The following is a 12,380-nucleotide window of genomic DNA, read 5'->3' on the forward strand; positions in this document are numbered from 1 at the left end:
GAGCTTGGGGTGCTTATCCTGCACAAGAGAAGCTCCAGGGAGGGCTCAGAGCACCTGCAAGGGCTTCACGGGGCTCCAGGAGAGCTGCAGAGGGACTGGGGACAAGGCAGGCAGGGACAGGATGAAAGGGAATGTGTTTACAGCAGAAGGAGAAATCCACACTAGATAGAAGGAAGAAATTTTTTGTGAAAAAGAGGCTGAGGCCCTGGTACAGATTGCCCAGAGAAGTGGATGCTCCACCTATAAATCCCTTCAGGAAAAAAGGTCTTGGTACTAAAGCCCTTCTATAGTATAGCTGGGAGGGTGTAACATGAGCAAGAGGTTGGAGGACAAGGTCAGGCACATCCAGGTGTTTTCAGTGAGGAAAATGTCCGGTAGAGATCCCTTCACCCAGAGAAAGGAGACTTCTTCAGGGCTGATGCCTTTAGATTTGGAGTGGGAGATTTTTGGAATAGAAACCTGCACTTTGTGGGATGTGCTGCCTAAATATGGGCATGTTGCTACCGTGCTGGCACGGTGGTGTGGAGGAAGGATTTTAGAAAGGCCTTGGGAATGGGAAACTGAGGAAAAGATACATTTCTGGATGCCCCATGTATGCTAGCTGGAGGGGTCCCAGGGGGCTGGGGAGGGACGGGGGACAGCTGTAAGTGACCCTGAAAACTGCATGGACACACTCAGGTGTACCTCTTCCCCTGGTCCCAGCAGAGGTACCAAATGAAAGGTGTCAGGTTCCCTGCTGTCTGGGAAACACCAGCCCTGTTGTGACCACCCACAGCATCTTTCCTGCACGTGCATTTCCCAGTGCCTGCAGGGGAAAAGTGGAGTTGAGCAGACTGCCCGCTCCCCCCAGCACGCTCCCTGCTGTGCCTCCAGCTCAGTGAAAGCAGGACAACTCCTTACCGACTCTTTGTAGCCCGAGAACAGAGCCTTGGAAAAGTCCAGCAGCGAGAACTTTACTAATTCCAACTAATGACTCCGAAATACTGACTGAGAGAACAATTGCACATCATCAAAAGTTGCAGACAAAAGAAATGCACTGCATTGTAATAGCAAACGAAGCTGAATCTGATCTGATGGAGCACCTTTCATATTCCAAGCGTTTCAAAGCCCTTGGCAGAGTAATGAGCTGCATGCTGACAGCAGGGCCACTGGACTGGGCTTTATGTGACCAACAATAGCCAGCACAGTTGTTGGCAGAGGACTGCTCGTGGTGGGAGAGGGGGTAGATGGTGGCTGGCGTGTTGGGACTATCCTGTGCTTTCCTGGGATTTTTAATGCTGTTGGATCTCTGGCTAACATTTGGATGGGCACTGGAGGTGACGAGGCAAGATATGTTGGTCTTTCTTAAAGGGGGCTTAGAAGAAAAATGTAGACAGGAGTTTTTTAGTTGGGCCTGTAGTGAGAGCACAAGGGTTGATGGTTTTAAATTAAAAGCAGAGATATTCATACTTGATATGACAAGGAGAGTCATTATGATGAGGGTGGGCAGGCCCTGGCACAGGGTGCCCAGAGCAGCTGTGGCTGCCCCTGGATCCCTGGAAGTGTCCAAGGCCAGGCTGGACAGGGCTTGGAGCAAACTGGGGTTGGGGAGGGTGTCCCTGCTATGGCGAGGGGTTGGAACTGGGTGTTAAGGTCCCCTCAAGCCAAACCATTTCAGGATTCTTATTTAAGAGGGGTGGAGAAACATGTTCGGACACACATGAGGATCCCTTGGTGCAGCTGAGAATAGACTCAGCCTCCCAGGTCACCATCTGGCCCTCTAATCTTGTGGTCCCCATGACAGTTTCATGAAGGCCCACGTACAACTTCAGCTCTTTAATTTTAGCTAAGCCAGAATAGCATTGGTGCAGCTGTGGGAACAGACATCCTACTCCTCAAACTATTTCTATGGCAGGGAAATTTCTTGCCAGTTGAGAGGAGAGGAAATGGTTAATTGCATATTCTTTTCCTTTTTTCTTTCCTTTTTTTTTCCAAAGAGGAAATAAATGTACCTACCCCACCCTAAGGGGACAGCACAAATCTGTCAGTCCTTGTTGGGCGGGGGCAGGCAGCTGGGCTGTGTTAAGGAAGTCACCCTGGGGAGGGAAGGGGCTCGTGGCATGGGTGGGGGGCCTTGGCTGCCTGCCCTGAGCTGCAGGCAGAGAGGGGGCTGTGGTCTTGGGCTGCATTAGACAAGGCTCTAATGCTGTCTGCAGAGCCCTAGAATCACAGAATTCTTTGTGTTGAAGGACCCTTAAAGCCCATCCAGTCCCATCCCCTGCCATGGGCAGGGACACCTTCCACTGTCCCAGGTTACTCCAAGCCCTGTCCATCCTGTCCTTGGACACTTCCAGGGATCCAGGGGCAGCCACAGCTGCTCTGGGCACCCTGTGCCAGGGCCTGCCCACCCTCCCAGCCAGCAATTCCTAATTCCCAATATCCCATCTGTCCCTGCCCTGTGGCAGTGGGAGCCATTCCCTGTGTGCTGTCCCTGCCTGCCTTGTCCCCAGTCCCTCTGCAGCTCTCCTGGAGCCCCTTGAGGCCCTGGCAGGGGCTCTGAGCTCTCCCTGGAGCCATGGGACTTCTAATGAGTTAATCTCACCCAGGGTTGCAATAGAAGATCTGTACATAAGCCTGGTTTGGAGTTAGAAAATAAGCTGAGACATGAAAGAGATCTCAGACCTTGTCCTACGTGACCCAGGTCCTTCACTAACTCCTTCCTTCAGCTCCCTGCTAGCCAAGAGAACCAGATTCCAGCAGCTTCACGGCTTTCCTGGAGGAGCATGTGGGTTGGTGTTGCTCTTGCTGCATCACCCCCATCCCAGCAGTCACGGGAGGGTGGGAAGTTAAGCTGCTTTGGATCCTCCTCACTCCATCTGTGTTTCTGTGCACTCCAACTGGGTCGGGCTGATGCCATGGGCAAGACTTCCTCTTGCAGACAGCAGTCTTGCATGCTGTCATCCTGCAGCAGGGCCTTGATGGTGTGCAGATGGATTTGCTTTCCTGTTTCCCTTCCTGTCATCCTCGTGCTGAGGCTGCCCAGCCCTGCTTCCCAAGCAGGAATATCTCAAGAGGCCAGCTCACCATCTCCATCATGACCCAACCTCGTGTAGATGTTCTGTTTTCACTTCTGATTCAATGCCCAAAGGAATATATAAGGAACCAACATTTTAAGTTTCTCAGGGAGCTGATTGCAATTAAAAAATACACAGAGCCTATCCAATTCTTTATTTTTGTGGTTGTATACAGGCAGGGCTGGTGTGAGCAACCTGTGCTCATTGTCTTCTGAGCATAGTTGGAGGAAAATCAGCTCTGAGGGCTCAGAGGAGACTGTGCTCAGAGGAGGAGCAAGGGAAGGTGAAGTTGATGTTGCTCCTGGTGGTGCATTTGAGGTGGATCCCTACATTTCCCCAGAGGGATGCTTTGCCTGTGGTTCTCATTTTAGCTGGATGTTGTGGTAGGGACAGGAGGGAAGAGGTTAGGAATGGAAATGTTGAATTTATAATTCCAAGCTGTCACTGTTTGGTCCAGAAGAGCATCAGTGGAGGCTGGGTGCTGTTTCCCAGAGGAAGGGTGGATCTGCTGAGGCTGTACATCCCCATGGGGCTGTGGGACAATGCTGTGCCCAAAGGTGAGCCACAGCTCTGGGGCAGAGTGAGCTCTCACTGCTGCCTCTGGCACAGCTCCAGGGCAAGGGGCTCATCTGGATTCTGCCAAATAGGTTTCCTTGCCTCCTGTCTGGGATTCACCATGTGTCTGAGCTTTTAATATCACTTCAACCTCCCTCCCTACATCCCATGCCCCTGTCCCAGATGTATTTGTTTAAGTGGCTTTAATTAACTTACATTTCCCTGTGCGTGGCAGCTCCTTGAGGCTTTGGTAGCTGTTTTCTGTCCTTCCACAGTTGTCACTGACATGCAGCACTTTCCCTGCAGACCAGCTTTCAAGCCTACCCTGTTTTTCCCTTTCTCTGTGGAATTATTTTAACATACTGAAGGAAATGGTTTCCATGTGAGCATAGTTGCACACTCTCAGTTGATTATTAGGTGTGATTGTCCTGATCCCTGCTGGTATCTATGAGGATTTTGAGCAAGGAAGGCAGAGTGGCGTAGGATGATGGTTCAGGTCAGATAGATTTATCTTCACGAGTGACAAGACTGATAACTCTGGAGTGGCATGGCTACAGGTGTTATCATTTGGGTGTCTCCTCAAGAGTGAAGGTTAATGTCTTGCCACTACTAATCCATCACAGTGTTATCTGCAGGATTTACAGGTCTTCTCATGCCTTTCCAGCAGCAGCAGGTCCAGTTTCCTGGAGCTCTCAGCTGTGTACCTGCTCCCTGCTTCCAGCAGCCATAGGGATCCCTTCTTGCTCTCATGGATTTGTGTGAACTCAAAGTCAGGGCTAATTCCTGCTTGTCACTGCATAGTTTTGTGCTTTCCCAGTGGGATTATGATTCCCAGAGGATGGGATTCAGTGCTCTGCCAAGGGAAGGCATCTCAGGATGGTTTGGGTTGGAAGGGACCTCAGAGCTGATCTCGTTCCACCCTCTGCCATAGGCAGGGACAGCTTTCACTGCCCCAGGTTGTTTAAAGGCATCAGGCAGGTGAAGGCAAGACAAGCCTTGATCTTGCCTTCCTGAGGATCACCCAAGAAATCTGACCAGGAGGATGGAAAAAAGCAAGGAAGGACTCAGATCTGAAGTAAAATCTCCTGGGGAAAAGAAAAAAAAAGGAAAGAGCAATAAATCCAGCAAATTAAAATGAAAAGGCAGCTAACATGAGTGACAATTGTACAGCATCAGATAATGCTGCATCCTGAATTCCAGTGGGATAGGAAATATGAAGCAAAAATCACTCAGGTGCTTCTAGATAGCGATAAGGAAAGCAATTCCCATTTACCGGTAGAAATAAAATAAGAGGTCGTGATAAACCCTCCATGACTAGACTGGATTAGGGCTCTGGCTGTGAAAATTCATTACAGGCATGCAAAAGAACGTGTATCATGCCAGCTAAACTGACTACAAACACCATTTATTTGGAGAAGAGACGATTCAGTCAGAATAAATAGATTTCTTTCAAAGGGAAGGGAGGGTGATCTGACACAAATCTATATTCCTGCCTTGTCATTTATTATGCAAATAAGTCTCACACCTCTCTAAGACATGAGGGATGAGTTTATGATGGAGTTTTATGTTGGAAAAATAATATTAAACTGCTGCAGAGACTGCAGGGCCAGGCTGGGTTTTCTTGCACCCCGTGGCAGGAGATGCTGATTTCAGGAGGGATTCTGAAGGCAGTGAGGGTCATACAGCTTGGTCTGATATTTCCAGATCTTCCATAAACAAATCCATTCCTTCACATTTTTTCCTGCTGTTTGTGGTGCTTTACTTAGTATATTTTATTTTTTTTTTTAATTTTAATTTTTGCATTGTTCTGTTCTATTCTATTCTAGAGTCATAGACTCACAGAATGGTTTGGAATGGGAGAGACTTTAAAGATCTTCTAATTCCACCCCCCTGCCATGGACAGGACACCTTCTACTATCCCAGGTTGCTCCAAACCCCATCCAGCCTGTCCTTGGACACTTCCAGGGATGGGGCAGTCACAGCTTATGTGGGAAATACCTTTTGTTGTATTTTCTAGTATTTTCTTTTACTTTATTTGCCCATTCTCTGTAGGAATGACTATATATGGGGGCCATGTGCAGATGGGAGCCTGTGGTATATTATCTATCCTTGTCTTCAGTTCTCTTTTTTTGGCATCAGCACCCATTAAAGCTGCATCACTCTGCTGGGCTCAGTGGAGCAGGACACGTTTGAGGTTCAGACTCTGAGGTGGTTGTAGGCAGCAGCAGAAGCACTTAGCCTGATGTGCAGGGACCGAAACGTGACCTAACACCTCCTGTTCTAGCAATTACATCTCTCAGGATGCTAATTTTAGAAAGAGAATTGAGCTGGCAGGGGCCACAAACAGTGGATGAAACCCTGATGTTCGGTTCGACAGAGAGAAGGCTGAAGCCAGTGTTAAAAGAACTAAAAACAACAACAAAAATGAAACAGAGAAGTATCTCTAGAAGGTTTTTTCTTCCTGACAAGGACATTGTAATTTTTGTAGTTGTGCTTGGGAAAAAACTCCTGATGAATTGTGTGGTCCTGAATTATATATGTGTGAACAAAGCTCTGGGGGGAAATCCTGGCTCACAAATCCACCAAGCTCAGGACACCTGGGTCTTCTCTCTAAGGCAGCATGGAAGTCAGGAGGATGCTTGGGGAGTAGAGGGATCCAGGTGAGACATTGTGCAGTTGTAGGACACCCAGAGAACCTGGGCTGTAGCAAAACACTCTCAAAGGACTTTCCTATATGCTTGATCCCAGATCCTTCTCCATCACAGCCAGTCAAGGTATTTGCAAGGACTTCTGTTTCTGGTGATCTTAGGAGAAGATAGATGGGCAATAGTTGGCTTATAATGGGAATAAAGGGACAGGGGACAGGTCTTTGGGTGGGCAGGAAGGACTGAGCACCAGCTTCTGCTGTGGGCAAGGAGGAGGACAGTGCACGTTGGTGTCTTACTTCTCCAGGAATATTTTACACTTGAGTTTTGCCCTCAGCATTTCTCTGGTGCTGGGCTGGCCAGGCTCTTGCAGCACTCTGGAGAGATTCTGCTAATGGGATCTGACCTGATGGCTTTGCATGTTTTAAGTAAATTAAACACAGCTGCTAGGAAAATCCAGTAACCTTAACAGCACCACGGCTCCGTTGTCTGCATTGTAATTACAGTGGCAACCGCTGGGAAGTTCTACTTTCTGGTTTATTTTAAAATAACTTCTGAGCCACCCTTTGATCAACTACTTCATCCCCAAGTCCTGCCTGTCCTCTCCCAAGGTTTAACCCTTGCTGTATCTTTAAGCATCTGTCTGATCACACTTTCAGTCAGCCACAAAGGCAAGCAGCTGATTGCAAAAACTACTTTTCTCCCCAAATATAGCCTGTAATTTTGAGCTGAGGGAGAATTTTAAGCCAGAGCTTACAGGGTGCATACAGAGTGCAGAGACTGAGTGGAGTTTTATGGCTCCTGGGGAAGGACAACGTGAAATATGCATCTTTTTGTTATGCTTTAGCCAAAGTCCTTTGTGCCCATGCAGAGAAATGGGTTTTCTGTCATAGTGACAACAGCAAAAGGACTTAGATTTATGTAGGAAGCAAAATTAGGAGCCTAATTAGTTTTTCCCTTGTCAACCCTTGAGTGCAACCCATGTCTGCAAAAGCAAGTGGTCAGCTCATGGCACGGGCTCCTTCCCTGCATGAAAAACTCACATCCTCTCCATAGGAGCTGCATGGGCTTAAATTTCTGAAGGACACCCAGGACAAAGGAAATGGCTCAGGGTATTCCATCAGAGCCTGCAAGAGGGCATAAACCAACTATGTTTTAACGTGTCCTAGGGCAAGGAGGTTGGCTCAGCATCGTGGGGTGCCGGTGCCACCTCGACAGCAGCGTGTCCAGGGCACCTGAGCTGCTGCACCTGAGGTCATGGTGTATTTGATTATATAATCAAAGTTTGGTTTGGGTTGGAAGGGACCTTTAGAGACCATCTGGCTCCATCCCCCTGCCGTGGGCAAGGACATCTTCCACTACCCCAGGTTGCTCCAAACCCTGTCCAACCTGGTCTTGGACACTTCCAGGGATCCAGGGGCAGCCACAGCTGCTCTGGGCACCCTGTGCCAGGGCCTCAGCACCTTCATCATAAATGGTGGTTCTGGCTACCCTTCATCTTTCTGGACATGGGATGAACTGTCTCACAGACATCTGAGAGTGCATTTTCCAGCTTGTTCTCCAACCTGATTCCTTCTCTTTGCATCCAAACTACCCAGAACAGGCAGATCCCAGATGTGGTGCCCTGCTCTGCTCTCCCATCTGCTGCCAGCAGCACGTTGATGTGTGTCTGCCTTGGAGAGCAAAGAGGGTGCCTGTGCATGTGATTTGGGTGAAAACACTGGCTGAGTGTGATTGAGGCTGTAAAGTTTATGAGATGCTGCATTTTATGGTAAAATTTAAATTGACACTGCAATCAGGAGCATTAGGGTCTGTAAAGGAAAGTTGGTGTGATGTGTTGCAGAGCACAACGTGGTAATTTCCTCTGTTATATTGATTCTATCAACAGCAAAGAATGAAGCAGCTGCTTCTTGGAGGATTGGTTTTTTAATGCATTCATTTAATGTAATTTGTATTATTTATTATGTGGGGCTTTTCCCCCCTTTGTTGCCTGTTTCTAGGAGGGTGTGGCACTGTCTCACCTACACTTCTCACCTGTAGATTTCAAAAGCCCTTTCCAGCCACAGCCGATGCTGTTGTTTCCATTTTCACACAGGAAGGGGAAAACTGAGCACTGGAGATTGGAAAGGATGTCAGCCCAAAGATGCAGCCAGGTCACTCCTTCTGAGCACAATCCACACACTCAGTTCTTTCCGAGCTGGGAGGGATGATCTGTCTCAGGGCAGGCTTTTTTTTGCTGGAAGGAACAGTCCCTGGCAGTAAAAAAAAACCCAGCAGTAATCATCCCAAACACTCTCCTAGGCAATGAAACGTCCATGTGTGCCAGGGAATGGTAGAAATGCCTTTTCAGAGCATGTTTTCCATGTGGGATTTTCTGCAGGGGTGTGGGTGACTTGGCTCCCGTGATTCTAGAGGGCATCTCCAGGGCACTGCCCTGTTTGAGGCAACACAGGCTTTCAGTGAAGCTCAAGAGTCTGAGCAAGTCAGACGCCTTAGAGCATACGAAGGGAATGGTCAGAGGCCTCTGGGAGGAATTTCAGGGTCACCTGGGTATGAAAGAAGATGTGAGATGAGCTCTTCCCCAGGCTTAGATCCATTACAGCTGAATCACAGCAAAGGTTTTTTTCAATGATGTTTTGTTTTCAGATATGCCAGAAGATTTAAAAAGAACTGATTGCAAAAGTCATGGACATTTTAAAGTAGCATTTGATGGGGATTTCTTGAAGATGCTGTAATACTGCCTACTGTAGAAGCATCTGCTTCCCAGACTAACAGAGGGTTTGCAAACAACACTTGGGAAGCAACCTCCAAGATTATTTCAAAACTGCAGATCAGATTTGGGTGAATAGTTTTTGACATGGATTTGCATATCAGTTGATCTTTCTCCTTTCTTTGTCAAATTTACTTGTTTCATTCTTATTACGCACAAGCACTGGAATTGTCCTGGAAATGTGGATGTACCAGGATTGTGCTGCTCATCACAGCAGGGGCCTGAGAGTGCAGAGCTTCAGGGCATCCCTATCCCATGCAAGTGGGTTTTATTTTGGACCTGTTGAAACTTAGACCAGGAGCTGGATGTAGGCTGTAGTGGCAGACAAAAGTACTAACTTGGTGCCCAGTCTCCTTTTAGGGTCATTGGATGTTTGGCCAGCAGAATCTGGAGGGTGTTTCACACCCCAAAAGAGATGCTGAAGTTTGAGTAACTAAGTGGCTCACCCAACACCCAAAATGGTGCCAAGCTGAGGCAGCCACCACACATGTAATCACAATTCAGCTGCTGGCCATAGGTGTCCATTATTACCCCAGGACACATTGCTTAGTCTCCATCTGCCAGTCAGGAGGGCAATCCTGTGCTTCAGGTGACCTAAATTCCCACTGGTCAGGGCTAGAGCATGGATAGCAGCCTTGGAAGTTCACTGGAAATACATGAGTGCTTTTTCTGTTGAGGACAGGACTGTTCCCTGGAGAAATCTCTGGTGCCCTTAGCATGGACATGGACCTGCTGGAATGTCCAGAGATGCTGCAGGGACTGGAGCTCCTCTGCTCTGGAGCCAGCCTGGCAGAACTGGGGGTGTTCACCTGCACAAGAGAAGAGGAGGGGCAGTCTCCCTCTCTCCCCAGGTAGACCTCAGAGCCCCTGCCAGGGCCTAAAGAAGGCTTAGAAGAAAGATGAGGACAAACTTAACAGCGTATGTTGCAGTAGGACAAGGGGTGATGATTTTAAACTGAAGGGAATCAATTTAGATCAGCTGTTAGGAAGAAGTTTTTTACAATGAGTGTAGTAAAACATTGGCATGGGCTGCCCAGAGAAACTGTGGATGCCTCAGTCCTGGAATCATTCAAGATCAGGCTGGACAGGGTTCTGAACTACCTGGTTCAGCTGAAGATGTCCCTGCTCATGGCAGAGGGGTTGAACTAGATGGCCTGTGAAGGTCCCTTCCAACCCAAACTGCCCTGTGATTCTGTGATAAAGGCTGTTTCTTCACGTGGGCTTGTCCTCAAGGGCAAGACAAGCATTCCACATCACTAGTTTATTTGGGAATCATCTTCCCCAGCCCAGCAGCTCAGCCCAGCCAGGTGATGGGGAGGTCAGTGTGCTGAAGAGGGGCAGAAGCTCCACTGCTGGCGACACGTGGAGAGAGGAACAGCCCCGTGAGTGAGCTGATGTGGCATGTCAGTGATGTATTCAGGGAGGGTAATTAGAAATCTGAATGTCATCTGCAGGAGGGTTTGTTCCAGTCATTCTGCAAACCACCCCGAGAAGCTAAAAGGGACCTTGTGGCTGAAGGGGAAGCCACAGCAAGCCTGGTTGATTTGTAGCTTCTCATTGCACGTGTGTTTCGGGAATGGGAGAATGAAGCCTGGGCTGCCCTCAGCAATGCCCATCCTATTTTGGAAACTGCTAAGAGAGCACCAGCGCATCTTCTGGTTCAGAGGGTTGATCACAAGTGTGTTTATTCATAGCCACTCTTCTTGGAGCATTGATGAAACTGTGATTCAGGTGCAGCCTTTTATTAGCAAAGGAACTCCCATTTATTGCCCCTTGAGAATTTTTCTGTGCCTCAAACAATGATTTGTTTTGGGTGGAATGATAAAATCACAAAATCATTTAGGCTGGAAAAGTCCTCCAAGACCATTGAGTCCAACCATGCCCCCAGCTCTGCCAAGGCCACACTGACCCATGTCCCAGGTGCCATGTGCACATGGGTTTTAAATCCCTCCAGGGATGAGGACTCCACCACTGCCCTGGGCAGCTCTGCCAGGGTTGGCAGCAAATTCTTTGAAGAAATGTCTCCTCATATCCCATCTCAACCTGCCCTGGCTCTCCTTGAGGCCGTTTCCTCTTGTCCTCCTGCTTGGAGAAGACACCAACCCCACCTGCCTACAACAAGGTGCTGAATTGCAAGCTGCTCTGGGGAGCAGCTGCAGTGAAGGACCTGTGGAGAGAAGGAGGCCTTTGGGCAGAAGTTAGAGCTGAAACCCAACACTTCACATGGGAAGCGAGGTGCCAGCCCTGCCCTGGTGCCAGGGGGAGGCTGTGCATCAACCCAAGCAGGGCTCATCAGCTCTGCCATGAAGCCAGGATCCATTGCAGGATTTTTGCAGCCTACCCTGTAAATTTTGCCCTAAACAAAGATGATGGTGCGATGTGGGCATGTTGACAGTGGCTTGCATTAAGCTCTTTGCTCATTGTTGATCACTTTTGGTTGTTGAGTGGCAAACAAGCCATTAGCCCAGCACAGTGGTGGCTCCTTGTGAGTTAATGAACTGAACAGGGCCCTGGCTAAGGAAGGAGGTCATGGTGGAGGGTCCCAGCAGCTGGATACTCTTGAAAGCACGTGGGCTCATTGGCTGCAGAGAAGTTCCATTTTTAGGGCTGTTGGTGGCCCTGGGGCTGGTCTGCAGCCACTCCATGCTGCTCCACTCACTTGTGCTCCATGCATTGCCTACTGCCTGGATATCCTCAGAGTGCCTAAATGTCCTCAGGCCAGTGGTTGTAGATATGTGTGAAGAAGAATTGGAGGCCATCAGATAGGTTACCCTTCATGGTTTTGCTCTGTTCCTTGAGTGTATGTGCAGAGCAGTAATTGACCAGTGTCATATATTGGGTAGGGGATCAGAGCCTGTTGGTTTCTCCATCCTGACATACAGGTGTCAGCCTGACTTGGAAAATATTGTTGACACTCCCATGAAAGTAATGAGAATGAGAATCTCATAAAGGCTGAATCAAGATCATTGGCTCTTACTAAAAGCTGGGAGGAGAATCCCATTTGCTTCCTTGTGTCATGAGTAATGGGAAATAGTGCTGGTGGACCCTGCACTAGCAAACCCATTCAAGGGCTGCCTGGAGAAGAAAGAGAGATGCTTGGGTGATTGATTCAGTCAGGAACCTCTTAGGAACTGGGAAAGAAAAGGCAGTGTCTCCATCTCCAGCTGCCCCATGATAATAAATGTCTCCTTGCCCAATGGAGAGACTGTGCACAGTGAGTGGCTATTCCTGCTTTGCACACCACTAAGCCTTGGCAGAGAGATGCTGTTTCATTTGCAGCTTTCATGAGTAGGAGGGAACCTCTTGACCCTGGCCAGGACTCAGGTACAAACCCAGGTTCAAGGACAGGTGTGAGCT

General features: G+C 48.6%; 1 protein-coding gene across 3 annotated transcripts in view; it reads left to right on the top strand.

Annotated features, from left to right (window-relative positions):
- The window catches only part of ZBTB7C (zinc finger and BTB domain containing 7C), a 153,757-nt gene that overhangs the window by 62,125 nt on the left and 79,252 nt on the right, over positions 1-12,380 (top strand). The window lies entirely within an intron of this gene.

The sequence above is a fragment of the Taeniopygia guttata genome, chromosome Z (genome assembly GCF_048771995.1).
Source record: "Taeniopygia guttata chromosome Z, bTaeGut7.mat, whole genome shotgun sequence".
In the NCBI taxonomy this organism is placed as follows: Eukaryota; Metazoa; Chordata; class Aves; order Passeriformes; family Estrildidae; genus Taeniopygia; species Taeniopygia guttata.